Source organism: Phocoena phocoena, chromosome 8, assembly GCF_963924675.1.
Source record: "Phocoena phocoena chromosome 8, mPhoPho1.1, whole genome shotgun sequence".
NCBI classification, from domain to species: Eukaryota; Metazoa; Chordata; class Mammalia; order Artiodactyla; family Phocoenidae; genus Phocoena; species Phocoena phocoena.
In genome coordinates, this window is record NC_089226.1 from 12,757,517 (window position 1) to 12,784,008 (window position 26,492).

Sequence of the window (26,492 nt, forward strand, 5' to 3'; positions counted from 1 at the left end):
GAAGCCCCTTCTCAGACCATAGCTCACCTTCCCTGCATGTATACACCCTCCCTTACCTCGCCGGTCTGGCCGCTTCTTCCATATATGTTATAGATACAGATATATAGTTATAGACACAACATCGATCTCCATCCTTCCTCTTTGGAAATAAATTTGCTGGTGTGAACCCCACTCTGCTCTCCTCCAACTTCCTCCCTGAAGCTCTCCCCTATACCCTATATCCTACTTCCCAGGCAGAATTTTGGTTCCTTCACGTGTGTTCACATAGCCTCTCTTCCCACACTCATCACATTGTATTATATTTACTGGTTAATAGGCCTCTCTCCCTTCCTAGAGTATGAGAATAGAGGCAATTTCTTATTCATCTCTGTATCCCCAACAGTTAGCACAGTGGTTGACACACAGTGGGCATTTAAAAATATCACTCAAAGGAATCAATTAAACAACTAATCTTTGATCACCTGCTATGAGCTGGATGTTCAGGATACAATGATTTTAAAAAGTGATAAAGAAGGCATTCCCTCAAGGAACTCAGAGTCCAGGGGAGTCAGACAAGTGGGGACCCACAGTACAGGCTGGTAAGTGCTTCGGTGGGTAACTGGGGTCCTAAGGGTACATGGTCTGGGGAGGGAAGCTTCAGGAGGAGGAAGCATCTCAGCCAAGACCTGTGGAAGCATGGGAGGTGCTGGGTGAAGAAGAAAGAGCTGTTCCAGGCAGATTAAGCTGCGTATGCAAAGGTCCAGAGGTGAGAGAGACTAAGGAACATTCTAGAAACTCTAATACCATAGGTCAGAACAGCTGGAGTACAAAGCGTAGATGTCACCGAGTAGCAGAGGAGATGAGAAGGAGGAAGAGCATGGATCAGATGGCTCCTCCATTCATGCAATCAGTCGGGCCAAGGTGATGAACAAGATATACCGTCTCTGCCTTACGGAGCTTACAGGAGGGGAGGAAAAAGTGAAAATAAGAAATCATTTCAAAAGGTGCAAAGGGCTATGAATGAAACTACTAGGAAGTACACAGGGGCAGGAAAACCTCTGTGTGAGAGCAATCTGAGCCTGAAGGATGGAAAAGCACTGACCACATGAAAAGCAGGTGGAGATGCTCCAACCAGAGGGAACAGAATGTGCAAACCTTCTGTGGCAGGGAAGAGCTTGGCATGTCCACAGGCTGAAAGGCCAGTGAGGATGGGACACAGCGGGTGAGAGAAAGGTTATCAGTTAGGATGGGTTCGGTTGCAAGCAACAGAAAACCTTCTTAATGGTGACTGGAACCGTAAAGACATGTATTAGCCCACTGAAGACGAGGCTGTCAATTACAGGGTGGATTCTGCCACTCAACTGCATCTACAAGGACCTGACCCTCCTATCTGCCATCCTCAGGGAGTGGCAGCATCCTCTCCCATCACGGTGCCCAAGCACCAAACACATCCTCACCAACCAACATCAGAAAAGCAGGAAGGGTGCCTTATCTCCCCCTCCTGCCTAATTCTCTCATGAGGGCAGTGCATCTTTCCTAGAAGTCGCCAGGAGACATTCTTATCTTTTTGTCTTTTAATAAATTTATTTATTTATTTTTGGCTGCACTGGGTGTTCGTTGCTGCATGTGGGCTTTCTCTAGTTGCGGCGAGCAGGGGCTACTCCTCGGTGCAGTGCACTGGCTTCTCATTGCGGTGGCTTCTCTTATTGCGGAGCACGGGCTCTGGGCATGTGGGCTTCAGTAGTTGTGGCACGCGGGCTCAGTAGTTGTGGAGCATGGGCTTAGTTGCTCTGAAGCATGTGGGATCTTTCCGAACCAGGGCTCGAACCCATGTCCCCTGCGTTGGCAGGCGGATTCCTAACCACTGTGCCACCAGGGAAGTCCACAGTCTTTGAGTCCCATGGTACAGAACCAATCACGTACCCACCCTTAAACCAACTGCTATCAATGGAGTCATGGCATTACCACGATTAGCTTAGATTAACCATGGTCACATCCTGTGCAAGGGAGAAGGGCTCAGCTTCCCTGAAAAAGTCACCACCTTTTTCGTGGAAAATCCCCCTTTCTGAACAAAATTGGGGTTCTGTTACAATGGAAGATGGGAGGAAATGGCTGTTAGGAGGGCAACCGCTCAAGAAGAGGGGGCACAATGAGGATGGGGAATTAGATAGGTGGGCCAGATCACAGAGAGCCTTATAAGGCGCAGCAAGGAGTCAGGATTTTATTCTAAGGATAACGAATAACCACTGCAGGGTTTAAGCAGAGGAATAACATGCAACAATTTATGTTTTTGAAATGCTGTGCTGGGTGAAGAACTGGGAGCAAGAGCGGCAGTAAAGAGACCAATTAGGAGGCTATGGTCCTAGGTCAGGAAAAAGATGACGGTGGCCTGGACTGGAGGGTGGCAGGGCAGATGGAGAGGTGTACATCTGAGACACATGTTGGATGTAAACCGGCAAAACTTGGTGGGATATGGGATGTAGAAGGTGAGAGAAAGGAGAAATCAGGGAGGACTCCCACATTTCTGACCTTGCAAATTGGAGGACATGGGTGCCATTTACTGAGATGGGGGAAGATGTAGGGAGAAACAGATTTGAGAAAAGAAATCAAGAGTTTGGTTTCTTTTTACATGTTTGGGATATCTGTAGAACATTCAAATGAAAAATTCAAGTAGATAGATAGAATGGCAGGACCTGAGCTCAAGAGAGGAATTTGGAAGTTATCACTATATAGATGGTATTTAAGTTTGGCAACAGGTGAGTTCACCTAGCGAGGGTGTACAGATGGAGAAACAGGCCAAGGATCAAGACGTGGACATCCAATATTTAGACAAGAGAAAAGGAGGAATAAACGGAAAGGGGGGTGTGGGGATCCAGAGAAGCACAGCCTTTGGAGCCTAGAGAAAGGGTTTCCGAGAAGGAGAGGGTGTGGAACGCTGCTGAGAAGCCAAGATGAGGACAGCAAAGTGTACGTGGGAGTGGGCGACACGGAAGCTACCGGCGACCTCCAGGAGCTGTGAAGTGGGGTGGTGGGGAAGGACGCCAGATTGAAGTGGGCGGGAGGGTGACTGGGGTGGACAGTGGAGGCGGTGTGTGCCGACAGGACTTCTGAGTTGTCTGGCTGTGAAAGGGAGCAGAGATGGCGCAGGAGCTGAAAGACAAGGTACGATCGCAGGCAGCTTGTAGCTTTTTCAAAGATGACAGATAAGAGAGTAGGTCCGGACACTGCTGGAAAGATCCTAGGTGAGGTCTCTGAGAAGGTGAGAGGCTGGGAGCCAGAGCACAGGTGGAAGGACCGGGCCTTGGAGTTTCAGGAGGGATGAACCCGAGCACAGCTGCAGTGGGCTCGCAGCCTTAGGGGCTGGACGGATGAGGGGGCTCCAGTCTGATGCCTCCGTCTCCTCCAATACCCTGGTGAAGTCTGAAGTGAGATGCTGAGCTCAGGCTGAGGTGTGGGAGGGGAGGTGGGAGATCTAAAGGAAGAGAGGGGAAGAAATAGGCACCCTGCAGAGTGAAAAGTGAGTCTACCAGAGAAACAGACAAAAAATCTTAAAAGGCCATTGTCTTGAACTCCCATTTTGAGTTAGGCAATCTCCACCCAGCCTAAGGGAACACAGGGCTGAGCAGGAACAGGGATCAATTGGGAAAACGGTGCAGAAAGCTTAGTTCCTGTTGTCAGGGCTCATCATTAAAGAGAAACTGGTACATTTCTATGGGGGTCTCTGGCGAGCATCTCTGAAAGGGTGAGTGCGGTCCCGTTTTGGTGAGTCAGCCCGCATTTCCCTACCAGCTTATATACAATTTCCCGGATGCTTCATCTTCTTTTCTGAAGGATCTGTAATTGGCACTGGTTCTTAAGCTTGAACATAAAGTTTTCCTGTCCCTAAAGTCCCTCTGTCTAGTACTTAATGGCCTGTAAACTGCTTAAATAAACCAAAGGAGCTCCAATTTTAAGGGACCCAGCAGCAAATCCTTCTGTCAAGTGACTTTTAGTAACGCAAATAGCCTGGGCCTAGAGGTTTTCCTAAAGAGAGGGCCACTTGCATTCTGAGCTTTGTGGCCAAGAGCAAGCACAGGTGCTTTGTACTGACATCTTTTATTTCCTAGGACACTGACACACATCTGCTCAAATTAATTACTCTTCCAAGATCTCTCCCCTGACTCACTGGATGAGAACGAGAGCTCCTGGGCGGATGCGAATACAGAAGGGAGGGGGGATGCTAGCAGGGCAGGCCTAGAACAGACAGTCTGCGACGTCTCACGATGGAAGCAACAGCACGCCACCACTTACAACCGAAATGTTTGTCTGTGAGCATCAATCCAGAGCCACCTGGGACAAAGACAGAGAGAGAAGAAAGCTGTTGTGACAGTCCCGATCAGCGGAACTCCAGTAAGAAGGAGCGGGGAGAGGCAGGGAGAGGGGAAGGAGGCAGAAGGAAGCTGGGGTGCACACTGAGTGCATCCACGGGGAACCCCGCCAACACGCTTTTCAGTTAAGCTCCTGCCATGATGTGCACTACGGCTATGATGAGCAGATATCAAGAGGTAGGGCATGGAAAGGTAATCAAGTTACTCAGAGAGAAGGTGGCCACGGATGGATGATGCCCCCCAAGGCACCAGCTCCCCTGCTGACCAGTGGCACAGCCAGGCCCAGGCCCACCTGCCAGACTTTGGGAGGACGGGAGAAGGGGAGACAGATGTGGCCGATCTCCCAGTATGGTGACTGGCCTCAGTTTACCCCTCCAGTCGAGAAGGAAGCAGGTTAAGAAGCCAGATCCCCTGTGACTTAACCACTCAACAATAACCATCACAACTGTGTCTCTTGGCCTTAGGTTAGGGTCAGCCTAGAGGGACTCAGGGAAGGGAGGGAGCTGAGGATTAGTTAAGTCACATCGTCGCTAACCTCTCGACATCTTCATTTAACCCACCTTTAAAAGAGAGATAGTGATACCCAACCCAGGGGTTGCTGGGAGAATCCACAACGTGGGTAAATCACTTAGCGCGGTACCTGGCATCAGTAAGTACTCCCCAAATGAAAGGCTACGTGGGGCCTGGGGGAAGGGACCCCGTGGCAGAGGCTGCCTCCAAAGTGCCATCAGATCCCACTGACATGGGTCACTGAGTCGTGCCTGTATCACCATATGGTCAGCCTTGGGGTTCCCAAGACATGGCCTGAGTCCAGATCAGGAGGTGAGTAAAGTATATTCACGCATCCCCTGACTCAACTGAATCGAGTGCCAATTACATGTGAGGCATTGTGCACAGCCTAGAAATACAGCACGAGGGAGGCGGCAGGCCAGCAGAAGGGAGCACCTGGACATCAGCGAGTGGGGACCCATCACTGAAGTTTCACCTGGAGCCGCCGACCCCAGGCCACCAGGCTGATCTGCATGGCCAAGGGTTCCTTCTGGGTAGGAAAGCAGAGCCTGCCCGATTTCATTCTATTTCTCTGGGGAAGACAAAGCCGGAGGCTATGAGGAAATGTGCCGCCCAAGCAGGATGAACTGAGAAACCAGGGTGTGGGGAGGGGCCTCCTAATGCCCGCTGAAAGGAAGCAGAGGCAGGGGTAAGTGACAGCTGCTGGGGAGGGGCTGAAACACTCGGGAGAAAGAAGAAAAAGCCAATGGGAATTCATCCTTCACGGATAAAAAAGGCATTGAGACCTCCCAGGCCCAGACCTGGACCTTTGAGATAGGTTATTTCCTTGAATCAGCAGGATACATCAGTCAGAAAGAGCAGAGTCCACAGCTGTCTCCGCCCCTCCTTTGCCATGTGACCCTGCAACCCTTACCTCCCTCTCTGGCCTCAGGGGTTTGGGTAGAATAACCTTTGAGGCCCCTTCCTGCTCTGGTCTCCAGAAGTGATGGAAAGAGAAGCCTTTACATGTGAAAATGCCAACAGACCGAGCAGGGTTGTGTGTGCCTCCCTCCGGCCTTTTTGGCCATCAATACCTTTTAAATATATATTAAAAGAAACAAAAGCACTCTGCCCTGCTAAGGATGGTTGTTATTGCTAATGAGGGGCAGAGCGGGCAGGGGGGTGGGAGGCTAGTGAGACCCCTGGAGGACCCTCTGTGGGGAAGGTCATGTTTTGTTTTCCGAGGTCCCCCTGTGAGCCAGGGAGTGCAAACAGGGAGTGCCCCCAAAGCAAACTGTATTAGGCTCAAAGTCTTTGTGCATTTTTCAAACCTTCTGAGCCCCGTCCTTCTGCAGCAGCTGCATCTAATTCTAAAGCTTGACTGGCAGCATGAGACACGGATAGCCAGCAGTGAGGAAGCTCCTAGGGCTGAGCCAGGAGGAGTTCCTGAGACTTTACCTTGGACCCAAAGCTTGCTCTCCAACCTGCCGAGCCCTCCTAGAAAGGTCTTTACAATTTAGATGGTGCCCAAGGTAGGACTTTGACCTCTGCTAGGAAGAGGCCGGGCACTGCATACCTACAGCCTGTAGACTGTTTCAATAAGCCTGGGCAATGAGTTAAATTTAGATCAGTGTTTCTCAAAGTGTGGTCTCCAGACCAGCAATATTGGCAACACCCAGGAACTTGCTAGAAATGCAAATTCTTGGGCCCCTACTGAATCGGAAATGCTGGGGAGCAATGCTGGGGACCCAGCAATCTGTGTTTCACAAGCCCTCCAGGTGATATGGGTACGTGGTAAAGTTTGAGAACCACTGAGATAGTATAATAGGTAGGGGTCATTCTTGGGCCCAACACAAGCTGTTTTAACAACTAGTGTCTTCAGGGACTTCCCTGGTGGTCCAGTGGCTAAGACTCCATGCTCCCAATTCAGGGGGCTTGGGTTCAATACCTGGTCAGGGAATTAGATCCCACATGCCACAACTAAGAGTTCGCATTCCGCAACTAAAGATCCCGCATGCCGCAACGAAGATACCACACGCAGTGGTGAAGATCCTGTGTGCTGCAACTAAGACCCGGAGCAGCCAAATAAATAAATAATTTTTTTAAAAAACAACAACAACAACAACTGCCTTCAGCTTGGCCTACTTGGTGCCTTTATGTTACCAGCCAGCTGGGCCCCACACTGCATCTGACTTTTTTGACCCTTGGCAGAGAAGGTAGTTCCATTCCAAGCAAAAGTTCCTGATGACCAAGTGACATCGATAGGTGAATGGATAAACAAAATGTGGTATATACATATATACATACATCCACATACAATGGAATATTATTCAGCCTTAAGAAGGAAGGAGCAACAAATAATCCTAAAATTGATATGGAACCACAAAATACCCAGAATTGCTAAAGCAATCCTGAGGGGAAAAAAAAGCTGGAGGCACAACCCTCCCAGACTTCAGACAATACTACAAAGCTATAGTAATCAAAACAGCATGATACTGGCACAAAAACAGACAAATCAATCAATGGACCAGAATCGACAGCCCAGAAATAAACCCACACACCTATGGTCAATTAATCATCAAGAAAAGAGGCAAGAATATACAATGGAGCAAAGACAGTCTCTTCAGCAAGTGGTATTGGGAAAGCTGGACAGCTGCATGTAAATCAATGAGTTCAGAACACACCCCCACACCATACACAAAAATAAACTCAAAATGGCTTAAAGACTTAAATATAAGACATGACTCCATAAAACTCCTGGAAGAGAACATCGGCAAAACATTCCCTGACATAAATCCTACCAATGTTTTCTTAGGTCAGTCTCCCAAGACAATAGAACTAAAAGCAAAAATAAATAAATGGGACCTAATTAACCTTATAAGTTTTTGCACAGCAAAAGAAACCACAAACAAAACAAAAAGACAACCAGGGGACTGGGAGAAAATATTTGTAAATGATGCAACCAACAGGGGATTAATTTACAAAATACACAAAGAGCTAATACAGCTCAATAACAACAACAAAAACACAAACAACCCAATCAAAAAATGGACAGAAGACCTAAGTAGAAATTTCTCCAAAGAAGACATCCAGATGGCCAATAGGCACATGAAAAGATGTTCAACATCGTTAATTATTAGAGAAATGTAAAACAAAACTACAATGAGGTATCACCTCACACCAGTCAGAATGGCCATCATCAAAAAGTCTACAAATAATAAATGCTGGAGAGGGTGTGGAGAAAAGGGAACCCTCCTACACTGTTGGTGGGAATGTAAATTGATACAGCCACTATGGAGAACAGTATGGAGGTTCCTCAAAAAACTAAAAATGGAGTTGCCGTATGATCCAGCAATCCCACGCCTGGGCATACAACCACAGAAAACTATAATTCGAAAAAATACATGCACCCCAATGTTCACAGCAGCACTATTTACAATAGCCAAGGCATGAAAGGAAACTAAATGTCCACTGACAGATGAATGGATAAAGCATATGTGCCCGCCCCCACAACACACACACAATGGAATACTACTCAGCCATAAAACAGAATGAAATAATGCCATTTGCAGCAACATGGATGGACCTAGAGAACATCATACTAAGTGAAGTAAGTCAGACAAAGACAAATATCTTATGATATCACTTATATGTGGAATCTAAAAAATGATACAAATGAACTTATTTATGAAACAGAAACAGACTCTCAGACATAGAGAACAGACTTACGGTTACCAAACGGGAAAGTGCGGGAGGATAAATTAGGAGTTTGGGATTAGCAGATACTAACTACTATACATAAAATAGATAAACAACAAGGTCCTACTCTATAGCACAGTGAACTATATTCAATATCTTATAATAAACTATAATGGAAAAGAATCTGAAAAAGAATATATTTATATACATAGATACAAATACGTATATATTGTATTTATATATAAATGAATCACTTTGCTGTACACCAGAAACTATCACACTTTGTAAATTAACTATGCTTCAATAAAAAACAAAAATTAAACTATATGGGGAGGCTAAAAAATAAATCAATAAAATTTTAAAATAAAGTTAAAAAAGAAGATGGAAGGAGCTTAAGACATTATGCTAAGTGAAATAAGCCAGACACAAAAGGACAAATATAGTATGATTACACTTACATGAGGCAGTTAGAGTAGTCACATTCATAGAGACAGAAAGCAGAAATAGTCCCCAAGGGGCTGGGGGTGGGGGGTATGGGGAGTTAGTATTTAATGGATACAGAGTTTCCATTTGGGAAGTCGAAAACGTTCCAGAGATGGATGGTGGTGATCACACCACAGCATGTGGACACACTTAACGCTATTGAACAGCACGTTTAAAAATGATTAAAATGGAAAATGCTAAATTTTATGATGTGCATAGTTCACTGCAATTTAAAAAACAAAGCTCCTTGTGAGAGTTCGTCGATGCCACAGCTTCTCTGAATCATCTGCTCATAAAAGGCTCCCCCTTATTTCCAGAATGAAGTCCTAACTTTCTTTTTCATCTTGCAAGACTGAAACTCTATACTCATTAAACAATTCCCTTTTGCCCCCTCTCCCCAGGCCCTGGCAACCAACATTCTACTTTCTGTATCTATGAACTTGACCGTAAACCTCATATAAGTGGAATCATACGATATTTATCCTTTGGTGACTGGCTTATTCACTTAGCATAATGTCCTCAAGGTTCATTCATGCTGTAGCATATGACAGGGTTTCCTTCTTTGCTAAGGTTGAAGAGTATTCCATTGTATGTGTATATATACATAAACCACATTTTGTTCATCCATTCATCCATCAATAGACATTTGGGTTGCTTCCATCTCTTGGCTATTATGAACGGTGCTGCTGTGAACATGGGTGTGCAAATATCTCTTCAGACCCTGCTTTCAATTCTTTTTTTCGATATATACATAGAAGTGGGATTTCTGGATCATATGGTAGTTCTATTTTTAATTTTTTGAAGAACTGCCATACAGTTTTCCACAGTGGCTGTACCATTTTACATTCCCACCACCAGTGAACAAGGGTTCCAAATTCACATCCCTGCCAACACTTGTTGTTTCTATTTTTTGACAGTAGCCATCCTAATGGGTGTGAGGTGGTATCTCACTGTGGCTTTGATTTGCATTTCTCTGACGATTAGATATCAAGCATCTTTTCAAACACTTACTGGCCCTTTGCACATCTTTGGAGGAATGTCTATTGCCCATTTCTTAATCAGGTTATTTGATTTTTTGTTGTTGAGTTGTATAGTCCCAATTTTCTTAACGTGAAACCCACCGCCCTTCCAGACTCGGCCCAGCCAACCTTTCCACTCTAATCTCTGACCACCCACTATGCCGGCCAGCGATTCTCAGTGGGAGTGACTTTGCACCCAGATGTTTGACAAGTCTAGAGACCTGTTTGGCTGTCACAACCTGGGGACTGGAAGGGATGCTACCGGCATCTAGTGGGTAGAGACCAGGGATGCTGCTAAATACCCTACAATGCCAGGACAGTCCCCACAGGAAAGAATTACCTGGCCCGAAATGTTAAGAACCCTATACTGCTCCCTGACACCACACTCTTCCACTCGTTATTCCAAAAACCTTACCCTTGGCTTACACCCTTGACCTCCTGGAATGCCTCCCGGGCCCTGACGCCTGACTGAATCCTCCTGAAAACCCCACTGCTGCTGTAAGGCTTTCCCAACCAGTCTCGTTCACAGTAACTCCCTGACTCCGAGAACCTAAAGTTTAGCCAGTAAATACCTTGTATTATGCCTGCTGCCTCCACCTCCCAGAATCCCTATCCGCCTCTGCTCACACACAGTAGGTACCAGATACACGCTCGCTCATTAGTCGCCAGGCAGTAAGAAAGGGAGTCGACTGGCAGGGTACTCACCTTACTGTAATACTCCAACACCAAGAACACTCTACTCCAAGAAGCTTCTGCCGCAGCTGACCCCAAACCCAGGCGCAGAGAAACCCGAGGGCGGGAGGCGTCCACCTAAGCTCTTTCCTCCCTCTGGATTCCGTGTCCTCCAGAGCAGGCCACGCATGAGCAGAGACAGGCGCTCTGGACATCTGTGTCTTGTTAACCTCCGGCCACCCGCCCTCCTGAGTCCTCCAGAGCTCACAATGCAGACCCATACACAGAATCCAGGAATACGGTTTGGCAAATCCTGGCAGCCAAGCGACTGACAGCGGTTTTCACCCTGAGCCCTGCAGGGCTGGAACAATGAACACGTATCAGTTTGGAACGAGAAACGTCTCTTAATAATGCAGCCAGTGGCTCCGCAGTGGCAACCTTGTCCAACAAGGCCCCGCTCCTCTCACTCAATTCGAAAGGCAGCTCAGCAGCCTCCCTCCCTATGAAGACGTTCCCAGTACCTGGACAGGTAATCCAGCAGACCCAAGACACCACAACGTTAGGCGTATCTGCCCATCCGAGCCTTGGCCCGGCCAGCCTCAGGAAAAGACATTTTCCCCTACCCTTCTCGTTTCCTCTGGTTGGTCTAAGAATCAAATTGACATGAGACATTAATAGGAGAAAAATCAAATCAAAGTTTAATAACATGTATACATGGGAGAGACCCAGAAAAACTGAGTGACTCACCAAAATGGCTGAAACCCTCACCTTAAATACCGTCTTCAGATAAAGACAAAAGAGGATGTTGGGGGTAGTGGTTTGGGACCTCAAAGGGGAGGAAGGGAATTCACATCGACAGGGAAAAGCAAATGTTTGGTAAATGTCTGGCAGAGACAGTAGGACACAGAGAGGAATTTTAAGAAACAGACTTTGCTGGGTTCCCCTCCACCCCACCCCCGCCTACACTATACTTCATACTATAGTGATCTATGCTGATAGCTCCTGTCCCGGAACAGGTCCTCTATCTACATTCTGTTAGGCAGTTGGGGGAAGGTCCGAGATTCTTCCTGAGTCTCTTGGGCCTTAAAAATATTCAAGCCTAAATGAATCCTTGTGCCAAAGAGACACTTTGGGGTGGCAAATTTGCTCCCTGACACTTGCAAACAGGGTCTAGGATGAATGGGCTGGGCCTGAAGAGCTCTTGACTTGCTTGCTACACAAACTCCCAGCCCAAGCGCCTTAGCACACCCAGCCCTGCCTAGAACCCCCTTCTGGAGCGATCAAGATAATAATAACTACATATGTCTGATACTGCACTAGGCAATTCACATCTGCCATCTCATTAGGTATCATTATCCCTATTTTGGGTGTCAGAGACTTGAAGTAATTTCTCCCAGGTGACACAGGCAATAAATGGCAGAGAGCTAGAATTCAAACCTTGAGCCGTCTGATCCAAAGCCCAGGTTCTTCTCCCCTTATAGTCTTATAATACAAATTACAAGCGACATTCTAAGAACCTTTTTTCCATGTCAAAACGGCTGCGTGGTTGTTCCCCTCCAACCACCCCTGCCTGGCCCGCGCTGCCTTCCCCGGGGGGCCTCTCACCCCTGATTGCCAGTGTTGTTACATTAGGCTTCTTTTCAGTCTAATTCCCATTATATCATCTCAGCCTGGCATTATAAAGCAGCCCCACCATAAACATCAGCTTGATTACAAGCAGAGACTGTTGCCTCCAATAAATAAGCATGCATAATGTATACAGAGGCAGAAAGAGACACCTCTATATTTTCAGCTTTGTAAAGACAAATCACCTCAATTGTTTAATCAATAATAATGCCTCTCTAATTCCTACTGTTATTATGAAGCAATTTCAGACAGAGTGAGAAAGGAGCATCACATCTGTATTCCTGTCAGGACAGATGGGGTCTGATTAGGCCGACGGATGAAAGCTCAGACCTGATGCCAGTCCACTGAAGGCCTGTGTCTGGACCCCCATCACCCCCATGCCTGGGCAGAAGAGAAGCTGCAGGTATCTCAGGAGCACCTGCACATCAGGTCTGGGGGAGGCCGAAGCACAGAGATATTCACCTAAATTGTGGGGTTTGATCTAATCAGGGGATCCCTGGGGACAAGCACACTCTACAGGTCACAGGAAGGGCAGCCTTGCTGGTGGTGCTGAGGGAGGGGAGACTAGGAGTAGAGGGTACTCATCCTGAATGTCTCACCCTCACCTCTAACTCTCCATCCCTCCAGCCACTGCCAAGTTCAGACACTCTGCGTCTCGCAATGTACACATGTGCCTCCTCACTGACCTTCCTGATTCCTGTTTCATGGCCTCTAATTCACACTGTGGCCCTGGTCATTTACCTCAAATAAACATCTGAAGGAACAAGGGATGGCCCCTCCCTCACAGAAAGTTTGCCATCGATTCCCCTGATATATACACGAGAAAGTCCAAGCTGCTCTCTCTATGTAAAGGCCCTTCCTGAACTGGCCTTGTCTTCTTCCAGACTCCCATCAATCCTCCTAGCCATGCACCTTTTCTCCAGCTGCTCCAAACTCTGAAGTTTTCTGAACACCCTACACTTCATGCCCTAAAGCCTGTGCACATTCTGATCCTTCCCCTGAAATTTCACTCCCCAGATCCTCTCTTGGCAAACTCCTGCTCACCTTTAAGACCCACTGACTTGATGTCCTCCAAGGCCTTTCCCTGCTCCACCCTATACTCCTGCCCCAGGGCTCTGTTGCACCTTACACACACCTCTACCTCTGAATTCAGCACATAGCACTCTTAAGTGTCAGCTTACCTGTCTGTTTCTACGTGCCAATGACTTGTAAAATGTTTGTCTCCAGCCCTTACCTCTGCCCTGAACTTCAGACTTATATGTCCAGCTGTCTCCTTGCCTAATGCTCTCAGGCCTATGGGCACCTCCAAAATATAACTCTAAACTTCCAATTCCCAAACTTGTTCTCTCCAAGGGTACCCCATCCTAGAAAGTGGCACCCTGATCCAACCAGTTAATTGAGTCAAAACTCACAGTCACACTTAATTCCTCCTTCTCCCTCATGTTCCACATCCAAAGACAAGTCCTGTCAATCCTATCTCAAAAACATTTCTAATGCAATGAACTATCAGAAAGAGAAATTAAGGAAACAATCCCATTTACAATCGCACCAAGAAGAATAAAATACCTAGGAATAAACCTACCTAAGGAGGTAAAAGACCTGTACTCAGAAAACTATGAGACACTGATGTAAGAAACTGAAGATGACACAAACCAATGGAAAGATATAATGTGTTCATGGATTGGAAGAATTAATATCGTTAAAATGACCATACTACCCAAGGCAATCTACAGATTCAATGCCATCCCTATCAAAATACCAATGACATTTTTCAAAGAACTAGAAGAAATAATTTTAAAATTTGTACGGAAACACACAAAGAAAACTGAATAGCCAAAACAATCTTGAGAAAGAAAAACAGAGCTAAAGGTATCATGCTCCCTAACTTCAGACTATAATACAAAGCTACAGTAATCAAAACAGTATATGGTACTGGCACAAAAACAGACACATAGATCAATGGAAGAGAATAGAGAGCTCAGAAATAAACCCATGCACTTATGGTCAATTAATCTATGGCAAAGGAGGTAAGAATATACAACGGAGAAAAGACACTCTCTCCAATAAGTGGTGCTGGGAAAACTGGACAGCTACATATAAAAGAATAAAATTAGAACATTTTCTCACACCATATACAAAAGTAAACTCAAAATGGATAAAGGCCTAAATGTAAGACTAGAAACTGTAAAACTCATAGAAGAAAACATAGGCAGAACATTCTGATATAAATCGTAGCAATATTTTTTTGGATCTGTCTCCTAAGGCAAAGGAAACAAAACCAAAAGTAAACAAATGGACCTAATTAAACTTAAAAGCTTTTGCACAGCAAAGGAAACCATCAACAAAATGAAAAGACAACCTACTGAATGGGAGAAAATTTTTGCAAATGATATGACTGATAAGGAGTTAATATCCAAAATATACAAACAGCTCTTACTACTCAACATCAAAAAATTAAACAACCTGATTAAAAAATGGGTAGAAGACCTGAATAGCCATTTTTCCAAAGAAGACACACAGATGGAAAAGATGTTCAACATTGTTAATCATCGGAAAAATGCAAATCAAAATCACAATGAGATATCACCTCACACCTGTCAAAATGGCTATCATCAAAAAGACCACAAAAAACAAGTGATGGTGAGGATGTGGTGAAAAAAGAACCCTGATACACTGTTGGTGGGAATGTAAATTCATGCAGTCACTGTGGAGAACAGTATGGAGGTTCCTCAAAAGACTAAAAATAGAACTACCATATGTTTTTGGGTTTTTTTTGCAGTATTTGGGCCTTTCATTGTTGTGGCCTCTCCCATTGCGGAGCACAGGCTCTGGACGCGCAGGCTCAGCGGCCATGGCTCACGGGCCCAGCCGCTCCACGGCATGTGGGATCTTCCCGGACCGGGGCACGAACCCGTGTCCACTGCACTGGCAGGCGGACTCTCAACCACTGCGCCACCAGGGAAGCCCTAGAACTACCATATGATCCAGCAATTCCACCCCTGGGTATATACCCAAAGAAAATGAAAACATTTATTTAAAAAGATATACACACCCCAATGTTCACAGCAGCATTATTTACAATAGCCAAGATATGGAAGCAACCTAAGTGTCCATCAACAGATGAATGGATAAAGAAGATGTGATACACATATGCTATGGAATATTACTCAGCCACAAAAAAAAAAGGAAATTTTGCCATCTGCAACAACATGGATGGATCTGGAGGGTATTATGCTTAGTAAAATAAGTCAGACAGAGAAAGACAAATACTGTATGATATCACTTGTACGTGGACTTTAAAAAATAAAACAAACTAATGAATATAACAAAAAAGAAACAGACTCACAGATATAGAGAACAAACTATGGTTACCAGTGGGGAGAGGACAGTGGAAGGGGCAAGATAGGGGTAAGGGATTAAGAGGTATAAACTACTACATATAAAATAAGCTACAAGCATACTTTGTATAGCACAGGGAATATAGCCAATGCATCATAATAACTATAAATGGAGTATGACCTTTAAAAACTGTGAACCACTGTGTTGTACACCTGAAGCATATACTGTAAATCAACTATACCTCATCATCATCATCATCAACAACAAAAGAATGATAGATAACAAAAAAGAAAGAAAGAAAACAGTCTCTGCCACATAATAAAAATGCAACAAATCTAGGACTAAACAAATTTTTAATTAAAAAAAAACACATCTAATGCAAAAGTAATTCAATGGAAGACGGATATCTTTTCAATAAGTGGTGCTGAAACAACTGTATATGCATTTGTAAAAAAACAAAAAAACAAAAAAAACCAGAACCTTAACTCAAACCTCTCACTATATTAAAAAATACCTCAAAATGGATCATAAACTGAACTTTGAGAGGAAAACATAGGAGAAACTATTTGTGACCTTGGATTAGGTGAGGAGTACATAGATACGATACCAAGAGCACAAACCATAAAAGAAAAAATTGAGAAATTTTTAAATCAAAATTAAGAACTTCTGCTCTTCAAAAAGCACTGTCAACAGAATAAAAAGAATCCAAAAGGAGTAAAAGCAGGGTCCCAAAGAGATATTTGGGATATCAGTTTTACAGCAGCATTATTCACAATAGCCAAAAGGTGGAAGCAATCCACGTATCCATGAACGGATGAATGGATAAACAAAATGTGGTCCACACACACAATGGAATATTATTCAGCCTTGAAAAGGAAGGAAATTCTGATACATACCACAAGATGGATGAACCTTGAGGGCACTATGCTAAGTGAAATAAGCCAGTTACAAAAGGATAAATACCGTACGATTCTACTTAATGAGTAGTCAGATTCATAAAGACAGAAAGTAGAAAGGTGGTTGCCAGGGGATGGGGAGCTATTATTTAATTGGTACAGAATTTCAGTTTTCAAAGATGGAAAGGGTTCTAGAGATTGGTTGCGCAAAGTGAATGTACTTAATGCTACTGTACTGTACACTTTAAAAAGTTTAAGATGGTAAAAATTATGTCACATGTATTTCACTACAATTTTAAAAAATAGAAACAACAAAATTTAGACCGTCAAGATAGGATTCTCAAAGAAGCTCAAGAAGAAGAAGTGGTCTTCTGGAACTATTCCCTGAATGACAACAGAGACGTGGTCTCTAATTTTTAAAATTATATATTTAGTCTTCAGTCTTGGTTCTGTTTTCATAAATATACGTGGTTTTGTGATTTAATTTATTTATTTTTGGCTGCACTGGGTCTTCTTTGCTGTGCGTGGGCTTTCTCTAGTTGCAGCGAGCCGGGGCTACTCTTTGTTGCGGTACACGGGCTTCTCACTGCGGTGGCTTCTCTTGTTGCGGAGCACGGACTCTAGGTGCGCGGGCTTCAGTAGTTGTGGCATGCGGGCTTCAGGAGTTGTGGCTCGCGGGCTCTAGGGTGCAGGCTCAGTAGTTGTGGCACACGGGCTTAGTTGCTCCGCGGCATGTGGGATCTTCCCGGACCAGGGCTTGAACCCCTGTCCCCTGCATTGGCAGGCGGATTCTTAACCAGTGTGCCACCAGGGAAGCCCCTGGTTTTGTGATTTAAAAGGGAGAGAAAGTGAGAAAGACACAGAGACAGAGAGAGAGAGAGGGAAAGAGAAATCACAGACTGGGAGAAAATTCTTGCAAATCACATATCTGAAAAAGGACTTGTATCCAGAATATATAAGGAACTCTCAAAATTCAAAAAAACCCAAAAAAACAAGAATACAGGAATGTATGAAAGACTTAAACAGATATTTGACCCAAGAAGATATAGTGATTGAAAATAAACCGATGAAAAGATACTTACATCTTTTATCATCAGGGAAATGCAAATTAAAACCACAATGAGATACCGCTATATACCTATCAGAGTGGAAAAAAATTTAAGGACGATATCAAATGCTGGTGAGAATTCAGAGAAACTGGAACTCACATACATTGCCAGTGAGAATGCAAAATGGTACAGCCACTCTGAAAAACAGGTTGGCAGTTCCTTATAAAGTCAAACATACACTAAGCAGATGACCCAGCAATCCCACTCCTTGTATTTACCCAAGTGAAATGAAAACAGGTTCACGTAAACACGTGTACGCCAATGTTCACATTCGGCTGAGCTTTACTTGAAATTGCCCCAAACTGAAAACAACCCAAATGTCCTTCAAGTGGTAAATGAATATAGAAACTGATATTTCCGTAGAATGGAACACTATCCAGCTGTAAAACGGACAGTGAACTCTTCAGATATACGGCAACATGGATGATTCTCGAACGCGTGATGCTAAGTGAAAGAATGCATTATGCTAAGACTCCATCCGCTATATACCATATGATTTCATTTATGTGACTCTGTAGAAAAGGCAAACCTATGGGACAAAAAGAAGATCAGTGATTGCCAGGGATGGAAGACAGGGGAACGGATGACCCCAGGGGCACAGGGGAGTTTGGCAGGTGATGCAATGTTCCATATCTTGACTGTGGTGGCGGCCACACAATGACATTCGGTTGTCCAAACTCCCAGAACTTTACACTAAACAGGGAAAATTTTATTGTATGTAAAGTGTACCTTCATAAAAAAAAGGCAGCACACGTATCTGGAATGTGCCCGACAGGCATCTGCTCTTGCCAGGGCCACTCTGTTCAAGCCTCCATCAGCTCTCACCCAGCCTACTGCTACCCATCGCCTCTTAACTTTTCCTCCCCTCTAATTTATTCTTAAAGGGCAGTCAGAATTACTTTTCGCAAATATAAATCAGATTATGTCTCTTCCCTGCTTAAAACTCCTCCAGTGCCTTCCCATCTCTGTTTAGAATGCAATCCGAATTCTTCCCAGGCCCAAAGAGCCTGCTGGCACTCTGGCCTCCCCACACACCCTCCCCTTTGTCGGCCACGAGCCAGCCACTCTGCCATCCTCTGTCTCTCGAGGACACCAAGCATGACCCACCTAGGGGACTCTGCTCCCGCCTAGTTCCCCTGCCCTGGAGGCTCTACCCTGACCTCTGTCTTAGCTTTCAGGTCTGAGTAAATGTCAGTAAATGTCACTCGCTTAGTTCGTCGCACCTCGTCATCCCGCACCCTAACCCCTCATCCATCCCAGGGCTGTCTTTTTTTTTTGAACTATAGTTGATTTACAATGTTGTGTTAGATTCAGCTGTGCAGCAAGCTGATTCCGTTTCGTATATATATGTATTTTTTTCAGATTCTTTTCCCTTATAGAGTATTACAAGATATTGGGTAGAGTTCTCTGTGCTATATGGTACATCCTTGTTGATTATCTATTTTATATATAGTAGTCTGTATCTGTTAGTCCCAAACTCCTAATTTATCCCTCCCCCCTTTCCCCTTTGGTAACCAGAAGTTTGTTCTCTACGTCTGTGAGTCTGTTTCTGTTTTGTAAATAAGTTCATTTGTACCATTTGTTTAGATTCCACATATAAGCGATACCACATGACATTTATCTGTCTCTGTCTGGCTTACTTCACTTAGTATGATAATCTCCAGGTCCATCCATGTTGCTGCAAATGGCATTCTTTCGTGCTTTTTAATGACTGAGTAGTATTCCATTGTGTATATGCACCACATCTTCTTTCTCCATTCATCTGTGGATGGGCCTTTAGGCTGCTTCCATGTCTTGACTATTGTAAACAGTGTTGCATTGCGTTCTGATAATATTTATTTACGACTGGTCACCCCCGCGCCACGAGAGTACCATCATGCTGACCTTATCCACTTCTAAATCCTCAGTGTCAGGACAGGTCGTGGCACACAGTGGGTGTTCAATTAACGCTGCTTGGGCTGTTATCTTCAGGGAGGAGTCTGTATCTGAGCCCTCCTAGGCACTCACGGTGGGGCTGGGGTAGAGAGGGTCACTCAGACGTGAGGAAAGAACAGCGCTGCCCGCAGGATCCCCTACCCGGCTCTGGGTGGAGTACATAACCTGGAACTTCCACTAGCCGGTTAGTGACACAGCTCAAACCCAGCCCGTGGAAGTGGTGGCATTAACAACCCTCTCCACCTCCCGCTCTGAGGCTCTACAGAGATGGGTCAAGCTGGAGCCATGCAAGAAAGGAAGGAATACACAGCAGGGCAGTACCAGGATCCTCTGGCCTCCTTGGCCCAGCCCACCCCTTAGCCCTGCCCACTCCCAGTAAGACAGGCTGGGACCTGGAACCCTTTGCTGCAATGCTTGCACCTGGACAAATGTCTCCTCAAGCAACAAAATACAAAGAAACTCTAAGGGACTAAAAATAACTGCACGCATGCACAGTTGGGGCAAATTATGGACAAGATACAAAAAGACCACAAAGCCAACTGCCACTTTTGAAGAGCCAGGAGCAAAAGCAGGGTACTGCGCATGTCCCTGCACACAGCATCACCTAAGGGGTGGGCAGACCACCTAACCCACCCCTGGACACACCCCTACGCTCACCCCATATAAGGAACCAGCTCATCCCACCGTCCCCACCGTGGAAGCAAGCGAGTGAGCAAGGGAACCTGTTACTTGTTCTCGCACGCTCTTGTTGCAGCAGGAGCCCCAGAAAAGCCTTGCCTGAATTTCTTGTCTAGCCGCCTATCAGTTTCTATTGATTAAGGAGGCCAAGAGCCCTGATGGTAACATTAGGTTCCAGGGCTGAGGGACAGCTGCTGAGCGCTTCTCGCATTAAGAATCTGATGAAAATAGCTGTACTGAGAGCCAGGCATGTGTCTGACACTGCGTTAGGCATCTTTCAGAGAAGGGAAGGTGGCTGGCGTGGCTTACTAGGTGTCTGTATGTCCTAGAAGCTCTAGCCACGTTGTCTCATTAACACCCACGACAACGCTGTGAGGTTGGCAAAAGCATCCTCATTTTCATGTGACCTCAGAGAGGTCATGCATTTTGTAAGTGGCAGAGCCTTTTGGACCTGTGAAAATTAATAAATGGAAACCTCATTTAAAACGGAGTCCGGAGGCCAGAAGGGGGCGCTCTCAAACCCTGCTACTCAGGTCAACTGCATGCTCCACAGGTACCATGCACTCCCAAACAGGAGATGCAACTACTTTACCCTCCAAAGGAAAGGTTTCTCCTCGCTCAGCAACAGCCCAGCCAATGAGAAGCCATCACTGCCCTGAACTCCTACTTCCATCCAATGAACTTTCATTTAGAACAGCCCCTCCCACCTCCCCCCTTCCCCTATAAAAGTAGGCTCCCTTCCTTTATTCTCTGGACATGCCTGTGGTTCCCCATAGGCTGCACGTTCTGAGTTGCAATTCTTTGCGGTTGCCAAATAAACCCATTTTGCTTGGTAAAGTAACTTGCTGTTTCAATAATTTAATTTTTGGGTTTTTTTTTTTTTTTTTTTTTTTTTTTGCCACCCAGCGTGTGGGATCTTAGTTCCCCAGTCAGGGATCAAACCCATGCCCCCTGCAGTGGAAGTGTGGACTGTTAACCACTGGACTGCCAGGGAAGTCTCTGTTTTAATAATTTTAGATGAATAGAGTCCTTGTCTAGAGCTGGTTCCATCACATGCCTAAGGGCAACTCTACACACATCCTCTCTCCAGCTTCTTGGGGAGTATTAATTCAGCACGTCCTCAATCTAAGAGTGGGGGAGCAGAGCAGAGAGCCCAGAGAATCCTGCTGCTGTTGTAACATCAGGCCTCCCCTTTGTTGCCCCTGGGCTGTGCCCACTTCTGTCCCTTCATGTTCTCATTTCCTGTCTCCCGTGAGAGCAGACTCACAGCTAATGAACCAAATGTCCCTGCCCTGGGGAAGACAACTGGTGCCCTTCTGTCTCCCTGCCCCCGGCCCTGTGGCTCCCCTTCTCCTGCCCCCATCTCCCTATCTGCCCCGTGTCTCTCCCTTTGTCTCTGTCTGTTTCTTTGCCCTGTGTGCATGCGCGCGCGCACACACACACACACACACACACACACACACTCGCATACTGCCACCACCCCTTTTCCACCTCACTTCCTTCAACTGTTGAATTCACTCTGCCCAGAGGACAGGACCATGACAGATTAAGCCTCTGGATAACCTGCTGCAGGAACTCCAAGAGATCAAAAGAATGTCTGGGCCGCGGCTGTGGTCCCCTGGGCTGGAGCCGAGAAGCCTGTGCACCGCGCAGGGGCTCGTGGCCACCTGGACCCTGCTCCAGCATCACGCCTCCTCATGAAGCTCTCAGCCTTGCTAAGTACATACCAGTCCACCAGTTGGCCACGGCTGCACACCTGGTCACCAGCGGGGACGGGCTCTGTCCAGCAGGTGCTCTGGGCCAGATCAGCTGCAGCCCAGTAGTGCGGTTGGGAAGGGCTAGAGAGGGGAAGGCAGGGACTGACATAATTTCACGTCTGGCCTTTCCTAGCCGACAGGCAAAATGACTCTGTGATCCCCTAGCTCTCTAAATTAGTTGTATTTTACAATCCCCCTGTCTGGCAGGAAATGTCCCATTAAATCTTAATGATCTGCCTTCCGACAAACTCCCCAGGCCCTCTGTCCCCTGGACGACACCGAGCCCTGGAAAAACAGGGTGGGGTGCTGGTTGGGGAAAGGGGGAGATGAACACCCAAGAGATGGTGTCCGGAAGGGGCTCCCAACACCCTTCATTGGGCAGCTGTCTTCAGAACAGGAAGTAAGAAGGTCCTTCTGAACCAAGAGCTCTCCATCATTCCATTTTGTGCTTCACAGGACCCAACCCTCCCTCTCTCCTCTCAGGCCACAGCCTACCCACCTATCTGAAGCCCACCTGGCCCCCTCCATCCCAGGCGCCTGCTGCTGTCTCTAGGCTACAGAAACCAACAGACTCCAACTCCACAAGGCAGAGAATTCGGGACAGAGCTGCACCCTGCCCCACTTTCCATGCACACAGCCCCGGCCAGGGGAGAAATCTCTCTTTGAAAGAAAGACGCCGCATGACCTCCAGGATTATTCAAATATTAACTACCTGGATAAACAGTTTCTCCTATATTCTCATTACCACCTCTCTGGCTGAAGCTAAAGTGCAATATTTCTCTTTTATATCCAGAGTGAAGATGCTTCTGGTGGCTCCTGGGGAGAGGGGAAGGACGACGAGAAAGAGAAGGAGAGGTCAAGCTTAGGGGAGAGCGAGCAGGATCCTTCCAGGTCCCTCCTCGCCCAACACAGGCAATCTGGACGCCCAGCAGGAGTTAAGGGGAGACCTTTAGCGGGAGGCTAAAGGCCACCCAGGCCAAACAACAGCCAGCACTGTCACTGGCCCAGCACAGACTGGTGGTCACAGAGGGGTCTTGGGAACACAGGCTCATGAGGCTCCATCCATCCACCTCCAAGAGCCCCTTGCATGACCTTGGCCTTGTCATCACTTGGGCCTGCTTCTCAGGAGGCACCACCACTTGCCCCTGGCCAGAGGGGCTGTCCATGACCATCAGAGCTGTAAGCAGTGTTCCTCCTCAATGACCTTCAAGTAAACACTGCACGTTCTTGGCTGGACCCTTTCTTTTCTCTCTTTATTCTCTTGTCTCATGTAACCTTTGGTCTCCACCAGGCCAGGATATGAGAAAGCTAAGCACAGGTGTGTGATCCCTCCCTGCTTCCTCCACCACCCCTGGCCACTCAACACTCTCCCCAGGTCAGTAGCACCTGCTTCTCCACACTCCCAGCGCGCCCTAGAAGGGGAAGAGAAAAGGGAGGCCTCCGTCCTCCTGAAGTCCAGCCTCGCCCGGGAGAGAAGACAAATCCATCACCAACCCGCATTGTCACAGCCCATTTTAAAGTTATCACTGTGGGTTCTTAAGACGTCGACAATGAGGAAGCCTATCATCCCACTAATTAATTCAGCAATCTCCCTGAAATAACAGGAGTTGTAATTGCAGTTCCAAACTCACCCCTCGACCACTGGTATCAACTCATTAAACAACAATCAGCCAGTACCAGGCTTTCATGAGGAAGAGGGTCTACACCTTTTTATAGCTGCAATTAGGAGACACATTCAATAATCAGAATGGAATACAAATTTACCCAGGAGCCCAGTAAATTATGGCCATTCATACTCTGTTTTCCTAGGTTGCCTCCCAGAAGATGAAAAGGGGGCTGCATCTTCCAGCTGCAGCAGGACACCACCTGGACCACCTCTGAGCTGCCCCTCAGGGTCCTCCTCAACAGCTCTCTGCGGCTCAGTTCAGAAGCGCCAGGCAAAGTGTGGAATGTGCTGGATGCCCACGCCTAGTTCTGCCAGCATCCCAGGGGTACGCCGCAGGAGGTCAGAGTGGCTGGAGGCGAGAATCGGAGTTGTACACACTGTCGTGCCTGGGTGGGTGTGTGACGCACACGCCCCAAACACACACTCGTGCTCTCAAGAGCACAAGCCCTTCAGAACACCCTTTGCATTGTCTGCAAAAATGCCCCAGGGCGGGAGAAAGGCTCGGAACATGGGGGGAAGACCCACAGGCCAGAGGGAAGAGATGCAGATGAGTTTCATGAGGAGCCACTGAATAAGGTGTGAAAATTAAATCAGGTAAAAGGCAGTGGCTGGGCAGGGAGAGGGGAGGAGAGTTGTGAGAAGATACACGGAGAGATACCAGCACCACCAAGGCGTCCTCGGCCCACCACAGGCTGAGCGGAAAACCTGCAAGTCTTCAGAATTTGCAAAAACGCTCATGTCCTCAAATGGAGGGAGCAAAAGATCCCAGCATTAAAGCACATAATCGAATCATCTCAGTTGGTCTACCTGAGCGATCCTGGGCATGGCAGGGCTCTCCGAAGTCGAGAAGGTTCCAGAGCACGGCACCTGTTCGCCCCTTCCAAGAACTCCCAGATGGCAAAGCAAGAGTGATTGACCAAAAGCACAGGAGAGCTTTAGGAGAAATTCAAATGAAGGGATTTCTTGGCAGAAGAAACTGGAAACTCCTTGCGGTCACGGGCTCCTTCCCTGTCGCTTAGTAGAGACCTGGGCACATAGTAGGTGCTCAATAAATATACGTTAAGTAGAGGGGCTGGTTTCCGGGACACCTCTCTACTCAGTGGGCACTGCGGCGAGACGCAGAGGAAAGAGCCCCCCTCCCTGAATACTGATTGACAGAGCGCTTCATGGACCACAAGTGATGCTCTCAGAATGTGTTTGTTCATTCAACCAAAAACATTCATTGAGCGTCTACTCCATACCACCTGCGTGCCAGGCACCAGGGGCTCCATATGAGCAAGACAGGCAGAGCCCTGCCCTGACAGAGCCCACAGAGCCAGGGAACAGACGGCCAGGAAGAGCGAGAAATGCAGCAATAAGGAGGTAGAGGGTTACAGCCTCCCCCAGAGGAAGAGAATTCAAACTGAGACCTGAGGAATACATAGCAGGAAGCCAGGCGTCTCCATGCCCTCATCTGTAAAATGGAAGTAATAGGAACGCCTGCCTCATAGGGTTGTGGTGAGAATCAAGTAGACGATGTACGAAGGTGTTCTACTAGGTCTGGTGCCCGGCACACATGGCTTAAGCGTTTGCTATTTCTACTACTACTACTTCTACTACTACTCTTATTATTATTACTATCATCCCCTCTTTGGGAGAAGACCTCTAACTACAGAGGTCCATCCTTCCCAGAGGCTTAGTCTCAGATGCTCTTCCCAGCACCGTCCCCTGCCCATGTAGGCATAATCACACGGTGTGGCCCACTGTTCAGTTCGAGCAGCATTTACAGAGCCCCTACTGCACACCTGGCACAGGCTGGGGTGTGTTTTGGACTCGCTCATGAGAAGCTTGTGATAAGGGTGGAGAGAAGACACACAAATGACTAAATCTCATATTTCCCAGACTATCCCGGACGCACTGGTATTGGCCCTGGAGGTGGGAGGATTTGTCAGGCGATGTTCTCAGGACTGGAAGGCCCTCCTAGGGCAGCAGCTCCCAGCCCGTGAGCCAGCGGGGATGAGTCAGCAGGAGCCCCAAGGCCTGGTCATCAGCTGCCTTCTGTCTGGGCCCCTAGGATGTAGAGGAGCCAAAGTGAGAGGCACCTCCAGATATAAGGGGCTGGGAGAGGGTCCTGAGCCCCAAGCCCTGGGCCTCAGTGGCTCCCTGGCTCCCAGTTCAGGCCGGTCCACAAACGGTGCATGGCGGCCAGGACCAGGGCCTGCTGAGTCCCAGTGCAGCGTCCCCCCACTCCTCCTTCCTTTCCTGGTCTGCCCTCTTATGTACTCGCTCATGACCATTCTGAGTCCCACATGCTCCAATTCAGACTTCCCATCCCCACGTGCAGCTCCTCCTCCACCCAGGGAGACAAGATTTGAGCTGGACACTAAAGGCCCGCCAGCGAGAGCTGAGGGATGCTGAGCTGGGGTCCAGGGTCCCCAGCAGCTGTGGGGTGGCATGGGTGGGGTAGCGAGGCCTGGACTAATTCAGTGACTTCTTGTTTTCTGCTCAACTTCTCAGCAATAAATAGCCAAGGCCTTTTCCGTGTGCCCCAGCTCTTGGAAACCATGAAGAATCGGATTGAGCACGCTTAGGGGTACATGCAAGGGGAAATTCTCACACACGTGAGTACAGCTTTATCCCCTGATGACAATGGCAGCATCAGCTTTATTGATCAAGAACCAGCGTTCTCAACAACAAACATTTATGGGGCTCTCGCTCTGAGCAACTGCCTGTCCTTCAGCCCAAACCGTGGACCCTGAGGACCCCATACTGAATGGGCAAAACCAACCGGAGAGTCAC